The following is an 18249-nucleotide window of genomic DNA, read 5'->3' on the forward strand; positions in this document are numbered from 1 at the left end:
AGGGAGGTGATGTGACGTAACAGATGAATTTCAAACCATTGTTTTTTATAATTTTAATAGAGCTACCTAACGCGCCTAAGCCCCACTTAACATGAGCTTCAAAGACGACACAAAGTCTACTTTGTCGCACCGAAATCGCGCATTAACTGGAAACAAAGCAATCAATAGGTCTATCTGCACGCAGTAACGGATACAGAAAAAACTCAAGGTGGAGGGGCGCAAAAGATATTTTGATCTGACCATACGTTTATCGTAATGAAAAATAATCAATTTACATGCAAAGTTTAAGGTAGTTTTATTTAAACTGATTATACGCATACACAAGACAATACTATTAAATGATATAAAAATGTTACAATTGTGGTTCTGCAATGTTCGGCAATGCGGTCAGCCCCGCAAGGAGGGGGAGCGCACCCTGCGCCCCCATATGTATCCGCCACTGTCTACACGGACGTCTTAGACGCTGCGACAAACGGCGATCGATCAAAGCGACTTCGTCGTCGATGGTCAAAGACGCGCGCTAAAAATCCGCTACTCAAAATAAACGTAGCGTATTTTCCGCGACGGACTCGTGAGAATCCGCGTATTTGACGCTCGTATAGAATGGGCCTAAAGAGCCAGGGGCGCAGCTAGGAATTAAGGCTGGGGGGGGTTTAGGGGCAACTAATACCGGGGTGTGTGGGGGTATGGAATACTCACCAGGATAATCGGTAGGTGCGAGATTAATACATTGCGGAATTTTAAGATAAATGGTTTAAAATGGTGAGTTTTACGGCTTTCTGAGCGATATTTTATTAATCCTCACACTATTCTATTAGTAATATCAATAAAATTAAGTAAAATGGATTAAACTTTAAAAATTTTCTGAACTCTGGGGCGGGGGAAAATTCCCCAAAATCCCCCCCCCCCCTCGCTGCGCCACTGTAAAGAGCTATTAACTTCAAATATGCACATGTGGTTAAATCTTAAGGCCAGTTGAGCCGTTTTTCCTTCACAGCATGAGAGAATCCTTTCCTCCACGCACCGTTTTCCGAAATGGAACCTCTCCCCGTGCATTCGGTTGAAAGGAAAATTGTTCCCGCGCTCTGAGCGCATTCCGGAACGGACACTTTCGTCGACTTTCTTCGCGCCATTCAGGGGGCGCTGGGGTAGGAAGAGTGAGCAGAGTGCACTTCCCCTCGTACGAAACCGAAAAGAGAGTGCGGAGAGAAAAGACTTTGATGCATTTGCGATCGGAAATGAACCGGAATGTACAGGTGACTGTCTTCTCTCAGATACGAAGGAAAATCCCCTTCTCGGAGATGTGTTTTTTCTCGCGGAATGCTTCCTGTTACGAAGTTGGTTTGCTGGACTCGAGCTGACTCATTTGATTGGCGTATTCTTCCCAGTAGTCATCACCTGCTGAAGCGTTCGGGGGGAGTATTTTACCTCGGTAATTTTTTCTTCCTCTTCGTGCTACCCTGCAAGCAGCCTCAATAGACATGTGCCGGGGGTGTTAGAACACCAGCCGCCTACAGATAAAATGGAAAAACTCTAACGAAATTTCGCCAATTATTTATCATACTCCTTTGTTGAAGTTGTTTAGGGTTTCCCACCGGGTGAGTTTCTCCATCTCTGCCGACGTTTCGTTGGGCGTGTCGTCCAAATATACGCCGGAAAAAACTCAGATCTGTCTTCATTATACTCCTTTGTTTGGGGGAAAGGGAATTCCCATACCTATCCGTTCGGCAAAATATCTCTCTTACATTATCGTTTCTGTAGGAAAAAAATTATGCTATTCATGTTTTAATATTATTTTAAACTATAATATTTAGTTTGGTTGGAGTGGTAACACGAGTACAAGAGAAAAAACGGCCTCTCAAGAGCCACGATCTGATCTCGCCCAATGTAACAACCGGGCTGGGCATGACAGGGCATAGGTTCATCGGGAAGAATGCCATCTCGTAATGTTGAATGCAAAGCTGCATCTGCCTTATGGTGAAACTGCTGCCTCTCAACAGTTGATTCTTGTAGATAAGCATAGCTTGTTGCCTCCCAGCATTCCAAGAAAATTGAATGTTTATCGGGCTTCCGCTCGGATTACTAACTCCATCGTCGCCAAAGTTTCGAAGGGGGAGTTATTTTTCGTCTTCGGGACTTGCAGTGCATCCGGGATTGCTATTCTGATACAGCTAGTCACACTATCCTGAAGTGGACGAGCCACGCGATGAGAACTGTTGGCGAAGATGGAGTTTATAACCTGAGCGGAAGCGCGGGAAAGAGTCTCTTTATAAATCCCCAGAAAATGCATTCTTGAATTTTTTATAACATTTGAAAATATATTCCTGTAGTACAACACCACAAAATAATCACAGAAAATGAAACAATAACTTGAAAAAAATAGACTTCGCAAATTCCACAATGATTTTTATTACCCAACCAGTTTCAACACTTCAGAGCCATTTTAACGGGACCAGCGAGTCTGGGAATCAAGGGGATAAGAGGAATGCATGTTTGGAGGAAACCATATTTCGCACCCACTGATGGAACTGGAAGGTATCACTATATGGAATAGGGTAGAGCTCAACCCACACTATGCCAAAGGTCCTTGATATTTCCACATTCAGGTTAGCTGAGCTAGTTCCTTTCTCCGGGGCACCTAGTACTTTCTAGGATTCTTGCTTAGGAGTGTCCGAAAAGCTTCAACCGGGATATGAACCCGGAATCCTTCGATCAGCACCCAAGAGTTCTACCCAGTAGGTATTCCCACGCTTCTGTTGTCATGATAATTGTAAGTGGTCTTGATTCCCTCTTTTTAGCCGTATATTAGTTGTTTTTATTATTATTATCATCATCATCATCATAAGTCAACAATCCTAAGGTTGGTTTGACGCAGCTCTCCATTCCTCTCTCCTATCCGCTAACCTTTTCATAGCGATGTATATATTCTCTTTTACATCCTTTATAACCTGTCCTATGTAACTCATTTCTGGGCCGTCCCTTGCCCTTCTTCCCTTCAAACAGTCCGTCTACAATTGTTTTCATTAGGCCATCACATCTTATAATATGGATAACTAAGTCGTCCTGTATTATCCTAAAGGTTTTTAGAGTACTTCCATTTTCTCCCACTCCTCTTAGCAATTACTCATTACTTACATGATCGATCCATTTTATCTTCATCATTCTTCGGTAACACCGCATTCCGAATACTTCCAATCTTGACTTCTCTGCTGCTGTCAACGCCCGAACCTCGCTTCCATAGAGGAACATGCTCCATGCGTAGCATCTGATGAATGTTTTTGTTATGGTCATTCTTTTCAGGGACGATCAAATTTTTTAACCCATCATAATGGTCGAGAATGCGTGCGAAATATATCCTGTCTCTGATGATACCACGGTGACCTTGGATTCTCAGTGATACAATGGCGAAATAAGATTGTGAATCATTTTAAGGACTTTCCGTCTCACAAAATAAATCCTCTCATATTAAGGCTTAAAATTCGTTCGTCCTTGCTCAACGTGATACTTTTTTTTATTAAATCGATCCATCCTTGATGCAAATTCAGATGAAGAGGAAAGAACGAACAATTTAGGCAATTAATCATTCCGGAGACGCTCGTATAATCTTCCGTGAGAAGTCCTTAAAATATGACGAAATGATATATACGTGGCAAGTTATATCCCTGGCGAACGAATGTTCTGGAACCCTCCAACATCTTCCTCTTTGACTGACGTTGTGGTCTCGCCTTTAAATTTTGAATTCGGAAAGAAATCGTGGATTAAGTGCCTTTGGGCGTCGGTGGTTGTCGAATAAAAAATGGGATTCGTGAAATTATTCCTTCCAGGCGTCTCTTCCCTGGGCGTCTGCCTGCCTTAGCCTTCACGGTCTATCACTCGGCGAGAGGTCGATGGGAGATAAGCATTCAAAATTATCCATTTTAATGAGGATATCATCCGGTGTATAATTCACCAATCCTTTTGGGAGAATGTAACTCGTCTAACTTTCCTTAAAAAAAACTGCGTAGAAAGCTCTTAACGCGAAGAAAGTTGAGGAGAGTCATGCCCCTGGTCAGTCTTTTTATACTTGGCGAGAAACGTCACGCATAAAATAAATGGAAGCATGATAAATAAAACACTTGAATGTGAGGTGCGCAATCATTGAGACGCATCGTAGATATATGTGCTTAATGTGAAGAAAGGTAGGAAGAGTCGTATCTCTGTTTTGACTTTTTAAACTTGGCTTAAAAAATTCTCGCGTTCAAGAAATTGAAACACGTAAAATGAAACACTTAAAGTGAGAGGTTTTATTCATTGGAACGTGTGGTGAATATTAATTCTTTTTCTGCCCCTGCTAGCCAGCCATGTCCGTTGCCGAGATGAGCGCTGCGGTGAGTTTATCTACCATGACCTTATGGGTACGATGGCAAGGACATAAAGGAATACCAGGAAAATAATGAAAGAAAATACATAATTAAGATAAGTTTAAATGGATCGCAAAAACGACAGGTGGAGTGTTAGTTATGCCTCCTCTTATACTGGCGTTTTGGAGTTTTCGAGTTACGTGATGCATATCTTCTCTAAACGATAGACAGATACGGCAGATCGACGGATCGACCCTTCAATATTTTCTCAAATGAAGTATTTTTACATGCTTTTTCTTAACTTGATTCGTCTGTTTGTCTGTTTCAACGTTGGTATCTTATCATTGATTTTAACCCACTTTCCAATTCCCAAATCGGATTGAAATTTTGCACTTTTGCTTTCTTCTGAAGACAATTTACGAACTTCAATAATCAGACATTTGAAATATTGTTCTCTTATAATTAGCTGACTCAATTCCTATATTTAAAAAGGTTTTAAATTTTCTCAATAGATGGGCGTTAATTATATTATTTTGGCATAGAATTTTATAACAGCTCTGGTTTAATGCATTACATTATTCAACACTAAAAAATGAGATTACGTTTAAATATTAATATTGTGTACCAATCCTTATCTATTCTTCATTCATTTCTAATTAACCTAATCAGCATCCACGCTTAATTCTTCAAGTAAAGAAAAGCTTATGTTATACTTTTTAGTGTATTTTATGCTGTTTTTTCTAGAAAAAACCTGTTTAAAAAAATATTTTCTACTTTATTTTTGATGCATTTGAAATACAGGCAAGTTGACAGAGTTCGAATGCATACAATGTATTCTGAGAATTTAAAGATGATAACGGTAGTCGATTGATATTAAGTGAACGTATGAATGACGAATAAAGGTTTTAAACTCTTTTCAACCCAGAGCTGCCTGTGGGAGAAACTAAATTTCAAGAACTATCATTTTTAAAATGTGAAAATTTTCTAATCGATCATTATTTTTGTGGCAGATAGATATTTCGCCATTAAAATTTACAGCACAGTAGAAAGCGTAGTTAAAATCTTTCCTGAATAGAGCTGAAAATGTATACATTTTTGACGTTACTTAGAGGCAAAAATGGGTTTTAATGGGTAAATGTAGAATATGAGCCTATTTTAAGGGATGCAGAGAAACCACCATAGCGTGTCAATGGTTATAACGATCCAGTGCGCTAACTAGTGGGAGCGTACCACTCACCTTGAACCAATTTTTAATTGGCTTTCGCCGAGAACTTTTTCTCTCCTCGTTCTTGGCTAATAATTTCTATTCTTTCTGCTCAGGTGAAGTGTAGCGTGTAAGTATTTTGGGAAAGTACACCTTTTAACTCCGCTGCGAATTTTCACTTGAAAATTGGAAACAAAAATCCGAGGGCATTGTATGAGAAATTATTGTAAATGGTGCTTCGAATTTTTTAAGTATGTCTCATTTGTTTCTACCTCATTATTTTAATTGTGTAAGGCCTTTGATTCGCGATTGGACGATACAAAAAATACGCCATCAAATCAAATAAGTATCAAATACGACAACATGTCAAAAAAGAAAAAGAAAACAATTGCATGCGAACAAAATTGAATCTGTGTGATCACAGCAATAATTGGCATATATATATTACTATTTAACAGTTCTTCTTTGAAAGTTTCTTAACTAGACAATTTCAAAATTGCGTAATTTTCAATAAATTTAAATAAAGGTATCACAATTAATACATGAGTATAGCCTATTTTTAGTAAGGTTAGATGTGTGGAGGTGGCTTTTAAAATGGTGATATAATCTTGCAATGTTCAGAGTAGACATACGTAATTTCGTCAGAGCATTTCTTTCTCCATTTTTTTCTTAACAACCCCCGCCACACACCCTTTGAGGCGGCTGGACGGGTAGTACGTAGATTGTCCTACTCTCTGAGGCTTTCGTCGTCCAGCCGTCCGGCAACTTCAATGCCACGACATTGCGGACTCGTTCGATTTTTCGAAATCACAATAAATGCGTGGCATAGTTGGCTGGCTCTCCGCACTCGCCCCCACCACAATGCCTTTCATTTTCCGCGCTCGAAATAACTGCCCGCTTTTCTCGCCTCCGCGGCCAGCATACCAACAGACCACCTTGGAGAGCAGTGGGCACTTGAGAGCGAACTTGAGAAATGCCGACCACTGCGACCATCCACGCTATAACGTGTAACACCGAAAATGAAATGATTTGTTTGTGAGTTTTCCTGGGTATCACACAATTACTTATATATTATATTATTATTATATATATACACTTATTACTTATATATATATATTAGTATATAAGCAAGAAGATTAAGTATAGAAGTAAGTAAGTAAGTTTGGAGTGGTATAAAAATGGTATGGTTAAAAGAAGTGGTATAAGTAATTATGTGATATCCAGGAAAACTTATAATGGAATACCACAAAGTTAATCAAGAGTTAGTGAATTTTGCTTTGTTTTTATTCTAAAATCTATGACCATATTGATATGTATAAGTTTTTCCCATATAAAATACATTATTTTCATATTTATAAAACAAAAACACTTTGGTGTGATATTTTTGTTTCTTCTTTTGTGAATTTCATGTCATGCTTCATGCAATAACAATTTGATGATACGAGGACAATAGAAGCCAAGGGGAGCAAGTTCAATTTTTGTAATGTCGGAGATAAGTGCAGATAATGGTTGTATCCCTTTGCCACAACACTATTGTGTACCCCACGAGCCATCAACTGCACTCATCTCCAAAATTATAAAAAAATTCACTTGTAGGTATAAAGATGGTAACTGGTAGTACTGCAACGATGTTATATAAATTATTATTATTATATCAAAAATGTACTCGTTCACAATTTTATTTTTATTTTTGCCGATTGTGATGGCTCAAGGTTAAATTGAAGGACGCTGATGCTGTGTTCCATCAAAAGAAAATTAAGTTGTCTGCAATTCGATAGTGTGAGCTTTATATAAAAAATTTAAATTGTAACTTACTTTTAATGTGAGCAAAAGTCACACATTTTATGCCCAAGTTTTTATCAATTTTAATTTTTTTTAATGATTTTGTAAAGGAAATATATTGTTCAGTTTTCGTTGTTTAAATCTAAAAATCGGCAAACGTGATTGGCTTAGTTAAGTGTGTTCTTACCAAATTTAACGAAAATGACAGTACTGTATATACGTCGAAGATTGATTAAACATGGTCGAAAAAATTCTTTTCGAGTTATCCCCTAGAATACATTTTCCATACCCGATTGAAGGGTCAACCATCGAAATTATACCCGGTGGAGAACCCGAGTTTTCCTGCAACTAGTTCGCCGGAAAGCCTACGATGTCATTTCGATCTGATATGGAACTACCCCGTTATTTTTTCCAAGCATCCTCTCAACTTGACATGTGAAAGTAGCGACAACAATGGATTTTCTCTCTCTTTTCATCTTTCTTTCTCTCTTAGTCTTTTCCCTCGCCTTGTTCCTCACCCATCTATCTGGACAGTGGGCACTTTCTACTCTCCGGCCGAGTTCATGTTCACTGTAGAGGGTTCTACCCAGGCGCGATTAAATTTAATTTTCACGAAAATTTCGTAATTCAGATGTTTTTAAAGACCCAAGCAAGTTTGCACATTTTGAAGCCGATCCCACAATGAGAAGTGGGTTTAAAACTATTGACAGGATGAAATAGACAAACAGACGAAGCAAGTTGAGAAAAATCGTGTTAAAAATTGGAGTAAATCGGTCACAAATATCATAGTAAAGAATTCATCAGTCGGGCGCTAGATTCGATGTCTCCTACCGCACATAAAAAATGGATTTACAAGAGTCAACAGTGACGCCACTGACGGCATACTGATCATCATCATCAGATGTACATCATGGGGACATCTGACCCATGATTTGCCTCTAAAATGTAGAAAATAAAATAATTTTAAAATACACTTTTTTCCTCAAGGAGCATTGGAATCGCTACATGAAAAAAATTAGCTTTTCATCTCTCGGATAATAAAGCGTGGGTGCTGATAAGTTTTAGATACTAATATTGCGAGCCAATCCTCACTTCCCTACACTCATTTATAATAAACTAAATCAGCAACCACATTTTATTCTCCGAGTGATGTAAATATTTTGTTTACTTTTGAGTGCATTTAATAATGCATGTGGAAAAAGTGTGTTTTTAAATTTTTTACAAAGCATTTATAAGTTTCCATAAAATGTTACTTAGGAATACTGAGATAGAAAGTTAAAGATCATAAAATAAAATTTTCGGTCGATTCCGAGATGAAGTTCTTGAAAAGAGTTGATTCATAAGTTTTTGAAGATTGAAACTTAAAAGTAATACTTAGTTTAAGTTTAAGACCAATAGTAGCTAGTCGGCTCACGACATCAGGAAAAACAATAAGATCAATGCTATTGATATCAAATGCTTTAAACTGTTCTTCTACACTCATTTGTAATAGATGTAATCAGCACCCATGGCGAGTGATGAAAAGATTTTTTTAAATTTTAGTGCATTTTATACTGTTTTCATAAAAAGCGTGTTTTTTAAATCCTTTTCTATTTTATAATATTTTGGTCATATTCTTGCTCCAATTCGCCTCTCATGCGGCCTGTAGGCAGTATGCGAATTCCTGTCTGCACCTACCAAGGCCAGATTGTCTGTGATCCGAGTTGACTGATGACGGGAGAATCTCGAAAATCGAATCCGTGTCCCGCCCTGTTTCTCAAGGCCGTTCACTAACTTTGGATCTTAAAAAAAACAGTGCAGATCCCATGGTATGTATTTTCTTACCCTGGGGACAAAATGCTTCTGAGGACGCATACCTCCGGCTTGACCGGTCCTTTTCTTGGTTACGTGCTTAAAATCTATGCAATCACCTTGAATTTTTCAAGGTATATACAAGATGTTTCAGGAGGAATCTGCAGTACTTCAGGAGGTGGTAAGAGAGACAATTTAAAGCATATTTTGTCCAATTGGTTACAACTCCTTAGTTACTGAGATATGGCAACGCTAACATTTTTTGGTGCACTCTGCAGTTACCATGGAAAGAGTTTTTTTTTGGTATCCAGCCTTTTCGACGTTTTATTTTATACTCTGAATTTTCAAGTAATTTCAAGTAAATTTTCAAGTTGGACAAAAATGTATGGCTATAATTGTCTCAAACATTTAAACTCTGACAATGAGCTTAATTAAATAAGAGATTTGAGCGAGTATCGACAATACGATCGCGCATTCTCGCCCACTTTCAGATTATTGTTTCAAGCTATTATAATCGCACATTTTCGTCCACCCTTAATTATTCAACGCCCTTAAAAATCCATAGAATTAACTAAAATTTCGAAAAGGCTAGATACCCAAGAAAAACCGTTTTAATGTTAACTTCAAAGCTCATAAAAATGTTTGCGCTGCCATAAATCAGTAACTAAAGAGTTGCGATCCCATGTTTATGATCAAAAATGATTAACGTTACATATAAAGTAAATTTTACGACTTTCTAAGATTCTCCTCATCTTAAGAGATAAAATCAAACATTTTTTGGGTATTTATTCGAGCCATTATCAAATCCTTGTCAAAATATGGATCTGTTTAGTCATAATCAAAATTTTACTTCCTTTATAAAATGTGCCGAACATTTTGAATGCGTAACGCCATCAGCACTTTCTATTAGAATAAAGGCAGGTTTACTCGAAGGTTAAGACATTTTTTTGTATCGGCCTTGTGACTCATATCCATGCTTTCCTGCCAAATTAAGTAAAATATAATATTCGCCGCTGTTCCCTAATATTTTAATTCAAAGAGCATTCTTACGTCACTGCAGTCGTTCTCTTAGGGTAAGATATCTACAATAAAATGAAATTGTTATCCACTAGTGTCGTTTCCAGTTTTGTTCGGGTAGCTGAGATACGCAATCAGTGAAAGAAGTACACGTTAAGCTCAGGAAAAAAACATTAAAGTTTAATTTTAGGTTTATCGTATAGGGAAATTTTTGGTCAAATGTCGGTCGTCACGAGTTGACCACAACGTATTGCTTACTGAAGCTGAGTTCGTATTTAAGTGTGAAGTAATATAAGTTTTAGTGCTAAGTCGTCCCTAATTTATTCATTTTCACTACGCGGGGTTCTTAATGGATCTATTGTCCTTTGAATTTTCCCAAGCTTTGTCATCGGCCTTTCTCGCACCTTGAATTAAGGATTTATTAAAATTTTCCATTTAATGCGTTTTAATTTGTGGGAGGATATTACGGTTTTAGTGCCGATATAACGCCTATTCAGCGTTAATAGGTCTCTTTGTCAAGTCATAAACATATGATTTAAGTGTGAAATGTGGCCAAAGTAATGCATGGAAAAATTGATGGCTTGGTCCAGAACTATTATTTCTTATCTCCATAATAATCTTTTTAGGATGTCCTTTTACAATCACTACCGAATTATTTAAAAAAGGCTTGATAAAAACCGGGTACATTCGTGTTATTAATTATGGATTCCATACAAGTTTTTAGCGGGAGAATAATCGTTTATGCTTATGAATACTCATGAGATTTTTAGTTTGCTCAGAAATGATGCAGGTGTTTATAGCGAATTCATATTTTACTATAGGTTATAGATGTCTGTCCTCACTAGTAATAATTTCCTTTCATTCCGTCGTAATTCTGGAAAAACCCTGGCCATGAATGCGTAATTAATTCCCTCGAATTGTGGGGATTTGATATTAATTGTATATTCCTTGAAAATTCTATTGCCGAGGGATTTTTATTCGCTGAGGAGCGCGGCTCCCACAACTTTCTTCGCTATGAAGCGTGTTAGGTATAAAAGGATGGTTTGGAAACGTGACATTAATGGTAGTTTGAGGTTAGATGAAGTGAGAAATGTTTAATACGCGAGCAGCGTTTCGCCGGGTGAAAGTTTCGCGCAAATATTTCAATGAATTCTCTCCCTCCCTTTTATGACGTGAAGTGAGGTCAAGAATATCGCTGTCCCTCAAATGTCATCCTTGTCAACGTAGAGCACAACTGAATTTTTTTGATGACAGCATTCGGTTTCAATAAATATGTACTCGCTGTCGGCGTCATATCGGCGAAATTCATGTATACATCTTTTAGATGCCTTAATATTTCTTTTTAATATAGAAATAAAAGGTAGTTGTACTTTTCCATTATAATTTCCAATCTTTTATTTCAATATGTCGAACTTCCACTATATCGCGCCTGAATCGGTCGACTTTATTACGTTTTAATTTGAGCTATTTTAATTATTGATTCTAATTCTCGAGGCGATTCTAAGCGTGAGGCCGATTTCTCTGTGAATATTATTGTATTCCAAAAGTACAAAATGTATGAATTTGAAGAAGAATTTAAAAAACGCTATTTTATTGAAATTGATTTTTGCTCGTCAGTGAATATCTTAATACTCTTGTACTAGTGAAATTATATAAATTTTCTTGCTTTCATTGTATTAAAATATCTAGATGAACAACGCATATCAGAATGTGAACAGCTACATTAGATTCTGTCTACGTGTTAGAAACACTGATTACTGCACGAATGATTTTATGAGAAATTCTCATATTAATACAGTGCGATACTGTTTTGAGAAAAAGCGTTTTAAAAATCATTTTTAACAGAAAATATGTTTTTAGGCTCATACTGATGCGTATATTCTGAAAAATTATCTAAAAGCCATATCTCTAACAGTTTATGAGATACAGGCCGGGACACCTATGTCCCTATGGACGGCATGCATAAGGTAGATAAGCATATTTCACCAAGATGAGCATTGCATATTAGAATGTGAGAACTTATATTAGATTCTGACTCCACATATAAACATTGATTACTGCACGGATAATTTTACTATAAATCTCAATTTTTGGAGCAATACTCTTATACATACTTACTCGCTAATATTTCTTCACTCTAATGCTTCTGATAGTATAACAGCGTAAGATATTCATGATTTTCACGCAATGACCATCAATCAGTTTATTTGGTTTAATGTGCTCGTATTTATGGAGGAAAGTGTCATGCGAGAGCAGTTTTTCACGTATAATAAACTGTAGCAGTAATAATTAAATATTTTTTTATCTAAAAAAAGATTTTTTTCTCGTTCATGACCTTCTAAATCAGGCAGACTTATAGTTACTTTTCTGCTGTCTCAGAATGTGGAATGGGTAGGTTTTACTGGAAGTTCGGATAATAAATATCAAGGTCAGAAATATTTCGCTGTGTGTCGATAAACCTTAAAAGTTTAATGGAGCATTTCAATCGTTCATTTCACCATACAGGTATGGTTATATTTTTGTATGTTCTTAAGTGAAAGAGGAAGGGTAAACTTGAGTGAATATTATATTTTCGTATCTCGTATCTCACCCCTTAACGTCCGCTAAGTCTTCATTTGCCATAAACCCTTTATGAAAAGAGCATTGTCATTGCGGCAATGTCATCAATTTAATTTTTCAGATCACGAAGTTATTATCATTAACTGGAGTTAATTAGTCACGTCATCATTTTTATGAAGAATCCCTTTAACTGCTTCCAAGAAAACTAACTTTATAACGAAGGTTTATTAGGTTCAATCATTACAGTGTGGGTGGTGTTTATATCCATCCAGAAACTGCTCTTCCAAGATTCTATATGCACGCATGAAACTGATGAATGCTGGTAATCGGTGGATGATAATTTATCATTATAATTTTTGCTTCCCTAATATGAAAGATTTCAAGCATTACCTCATTTGAACACTGCATATGTGTACTCATAAAAGAATTTGAACGATAGTAAGCAATACAGATATCTTAGTAATGAAAGTGAAGGTTTTTTGCCGATATGTTTTTGGTCAAAATTGTTTCACACAGTCACCGTCTCCCTAATGTTAGTATTTACATCCATTAGCCGCTCTTTCCCTATTTTTTACTCCCTTTTTTTAACTTGCTTCGTCTGTTTCATCAACACAATTTTGCAATTGATTTTTGACCCACTATAAGTTATACTTATTAAAATCAATTTGGGTGACCGTTGGACATATTATCTTAGTCGGTCAAACTTAGTAATCACCAACGGCGTTACTGAGGAATACTTTCAGTTCGCATGATAAGGAATCGAATTAACTTTAACAGCCATACGTTGCTGTATACATTTAATAAAGACAGCTTTCTCTAAAGAGAATACAACGAAACAAGTGATTGTTGGAAACAATTTAAAATCCACTCAAGAAGAAAACACTGTACGATAATTAACTCATATTTTTTTCGATCGCCATTTTCTATTGCTTCTATACCACCGAAAACGGCACCATTGGCTTTTTACATAGGGGTTTACAAATTAAATATTTAACGTACACGAACATCCATACCTGGGATTACTTCATTTTTTTTCGATCGTCAAATATTTATTAATTTCTATAATACCGAAAATATCAACTTTGCCCTTTTACACCGGGGTTCATAGCATAAAAATTTAACGAACGCGAACATCAATGTCCTGGATTGGGACAACCTACCCAGGCAGGACTCGATCCAGCGAACTCTTATGTGACAGGCAAGGCAAGGACTTTTATCCCGCCGCCAATTTTCGATTGTCAATGATTGTTTGATGTGCAGAAATGTATATGTGAAAGAAATTGTTTGAAATACTGCTGGAAAGAGGAAAAAAATGTATTGACCAACGAAAGTGTTTCAAATCTGAACATTTTTTTATAAAAGTGATGTCTGGTGTTCTCGATCTACTAGCTTTTTTGTGAGTCTTTTGTTTTTCAGCATCGGTATAATTAAAAGATATATAATATAACTTCATTCCATTTATATTCAAATATATTACATCAGAAAACACTTTAATAATTGTGGAATATGTAAGTACCCCTTATTGAATAGTTTTGGGGCTACCATTTACACTCTTTGTACAGGTCTGGTGAAAACATACATGAAAAGTAAATTTATTTCTTTGTATTCAGTGATTTGTTATCTTATCGATTGCATTCACTTGTGATACTTCAAAAATATGCACTTAGATAACTAACTTTCTTACAGAAACGCATAAGAATTACATACATAAAATATACAATCTGTAAAAAGAACATTTTTTGTCGGCAATTAATTTTTACGTGTCTCCATCAAGGCCGGCAATTAAGATTCATATGTATTGCTAAAATGGAGAGATTTCCCAGCGGTCGTTAAACCCTCTAGGTCTACTTTAAGTAATTGTCTCAGAATTCAAGGAGAAGACCACTTGCCCTTCTCGATGCAAATGTTGTTGACCGTGGAATCAATACTCCTCTGGTTTAACGGGTCTCCACCCTTCCGACAATCAAGGACGTCCTGACGTCGTGTCGTCCATTCTTACACAAAAATATTCTTAACCGTACCAGGCCTCGCAGAATATAAAGCTTGTAGATTACCGACGCTGCACATGACCGCCGTACAGATGGCGATGGGAAAATGTCGATGTTTTCGATCAATCGATTTTTCACCGAAATGAAAACATTGACTTTTCAAAAAATATGAACAAAATATCGAATAATCGAAAACATCGAAAGTTCTTTTTTTAAGTACAGTTTGTACAGAATCATGTTCATTATACATTCGAAAAACACGCAAAATACTCATGTGAGGGATAGAAAAAATTCCAAAAAAATCTACCCAGAATACATGATTGAATTATTGGTAGTCAAAATAAATTAATGTACGCACATTCAATTTTTGGGATCACCGCTTGGAATCATTCGGCTCCTCTAAGATTTTAAGAAAGATCAACTGAATGAGATGCTTTCTTGATGATCGAGGGCGTGCCTTTCCAATTTTACCGGCCTCAGAGAAAAGTCTTTCACTCGGAACGGATGACGTTATAATGGGCCGGTAGTTGAAAAATCAATTTTGGATCGAAATTCGAAGATAACGGCTCGATCTTGTTTTCCTCGACCTTTAAATATTTAAACTTAATTTACTATTTTAACCGATATCGATTTTTCCATAACTGCGTACAGAAACTCCACCTCACGAAGCTTTCATTTTCCTAGTTTAGAATTCATCTTTGTCATATCTCCTCTGCCGCATCTAGGGGCTCACGATGCTTAATTCACGGTGACAGTGATTATAAAGCAGTTTTGAATTATTACTGGTTTTATTTTTCATGTCTTCATCCAGTTGAATTGTATCATTTTTATGTTTAATTGTATATTTGTACACATGCCCCTGATGCATGATATAGTTTTCAACTGTATTAATTGTTTTCTTTGTCTGTGATAGCCGCCAAGGTTAGACGTGTTTTTATGAGCCCAGCGATTTTCGGCTCTCTTCGGATACGATAAGTCCCATAAGTCTTGTTCGCTTGAAGTAGGAATTTACCTTTCCTCAACGGCCTTTCCGGGCCGTATTTGTGGACCCAATGATTTAGCGATATTCTGAGTTTATTGAAGGACGCAAACTGTCTAAATCTGGGCTGAATGGTCAGTTGTAAATTTCGTATCAGTTAATGTTTTTAGATGATGTTCAGAGTCTTTTAAACATATGTAATCTATGCTTTTTCATGGCACAGAAATCAATATTGCGTTATGTGGTATGGAATACCCAACAGGATAAGCGGTAGGTGCCAGATTAATAACTTGCGGGATTATAAGATAAATGGTTCAAAATGGTGAGTTTTACGGCTTTGTGAAGGATATTTCATTGATCCTTACACTATCCTATTAGTAATATCAATCTAATTAAGTAAAATGGATTAAACTTAAAAATATCTTTGAGTTCTGGGGGGTTTTATCCCCCAAAACCCCCCCTCGCTGCGCCACTGACTATAGGTAAATGTTAGTCACTTACTTGATATTAAACCGCTCTAATTCCTGTAAGACATTATATTCCTGTGGCTGTAAACCCACTGCTTGCGCTGCTAGCAATAGAACCCATTGGCAGAGAGATATCTATTTCCGCAAGACGCTCACTGCACTGCATCCGTCGCTTGTGTTCATTTTATTGCTGTGATGAGAAGGGAAGTTATTAATGACAGGTGCTTGTAGCAGAAAAAAATGTCAGTTCCGTATTTTCTTTCTGCTTCATAAGTTACACATTTTTTAATGAAATATTAGTTAGTTAAAAAAAGTTGAAAGCTTATGTCTCGGTGGAAAACCGGGAAATCATACTGCGAGTGTTTATTACACATGTAATGTCATAATAAATACATAATTTGACTGAGTAGGCCAGGTTTATCATCACCATAATTATTCCTAAGATATTTTGCAAATCCTGGAAATCATGGTGAATAAATAACTCGAGCGAATTTCCGCAAAATCAAATAACTTCCAACTCAACCTCCACCTTAATAAATGAACCGACATTAAAATCTCTGTCGTATTTAAAAAAAAATTCATATGCTTAATATTCACAACTTTAATTCAACCATTTTTTTCAGAAAAGAGGCTAAATAAACTGTAAAAATTCATGTAAATGTAGTACTCAAAAGGTTGGAAGGATTATAGATGTGTTGTTCTGAGTGAATTATGATGATCTAAACGATTAATCATGACTGTGGTACTATGGAGTACAGTGCGCTGTTGCGTTGCGCTGCAATCGCTCTATACGGGCATGCGTTCTCAGTGGCTGATATGGTGTTTCAGTGACGGTTTCAGCGACGGAAAAAGCGACCAGAGGAGTAATGAAAAAATTGATAGAAATCCTCATCATTGGAGTGGTCGCGAAAAAAATGCGCGCGAAGTTCATTTCCGAGTGATTACTCGAAAATGACGAAAAAAATGATCGTGTGATTCAGGCTTCAACAATCGTTAAAAGACATGTGGAAGGGAGAACGGCAAGCAAAGTCCTCGGATGATAATTATGGAGTAGGTGTTGAAGGATAACAAGCAGAGGAATTATTTAAGTGTCAAAATATGAGCTTAATTGAGAACTGAAGAATGAGCCACGTCAAAAAAATCTTAAGGCCGTTTTACACGGCCCACGGAATTGCGCAATCTGACGTACGTGCTAAGGCGCTATCAAAATTGCGTCGTGTAAAGCGGTGAATTGCTAGAACACATGCGAGAATTCGTGGATGCGAGACGGCAAAATAGCCCCTGTTCTAATTTCGTTCATGCATTCGCGCAATTCCACGCCATTTTAGAAATTAATGCAGCTCTAACCTGCGCAATTTCGTGCCCCGTGTTAAAAGGTCTTTAGGACTACTAATGATGAAATAGAATCATTTTCCTGAAGCGCAAGCTATATGATAAAGTAACTTCGATATTTTTTATTCACGTTGGATTTTGAATACGTTACATTTGATTGATTGATAAGGCATATTCCTTGCAATATGCGTCCACTAGAGAAATTACTCACAATCTGGGAATGATTCGTTAAAGTTATGAATAAAAATTAAATTAAAGTAACAGAAGTAGGCGAGGTAGAGTAGAATGACATCCAGTAAGCACTGAAAGAACAGAGAGATGGCACTTTTCCACAGGTTTATTATTGAAAGTACGACGCGTTTCGACCGTCAGGTCATTATCAAGTACATTTTCAAACACATTTCATTTCACATTCAGTTTCTCTGTTCTTTCAATACTTACAAAATTAAATTCACGCAGTCACAAAAAAATGTGAGTTCTGTTTTGTCTTTTCTACTTCATAAGTTACTTTTTTTGCTGAAAAACTTGCTGGAATAAAAATTGAGAGCTAAATTTTATGAAATTTTTATGAAATCACGTTAATCCTTTACGTGTGACGAATAAATTGGATTTATTTATGCCCCCTATTCACTCGATTTGTAACTATGAAAACTCTTTGTTGTAGTATTTAAAAAAAATCTTGAAATGGAAGAAAGTCTGCCTCACGCTGTAGAAGTTTATTCAATTTCCATGCTGCGTACTCAGCCCATCAGCCCTAAGATTGCGGTTTCTAAATCTTCCTCTATAGCTT

General features: G+C 36.7%; 1 protein-coding gene across 2 annotated transcripts in view; it reads left to right on the plus strand.

Moving 5' to 3' along the window:
• LOC124168860 (mucin-5AC) overlaps positions 1–18249 on the plus strand; it is a 184061-nt gene that overhangs the window by 96177 nt on the left and 69635 nt on the right. The gene's annotated exons all lie outside the window — the stretch shown is intronic.

This window comes from Ischnura elegans, chromosome 12 (assembly GCF_921293095.1).
Source record: "Ischnura elegans chromosome 12, ioIscEleg1.1, whole genome shotgun sequence".
NCBI lineage: Eukaryota > Metazoa > Arthropoda > Insecta > Odonata > Coenagrionidae > Ischnura > Ischnura elegans.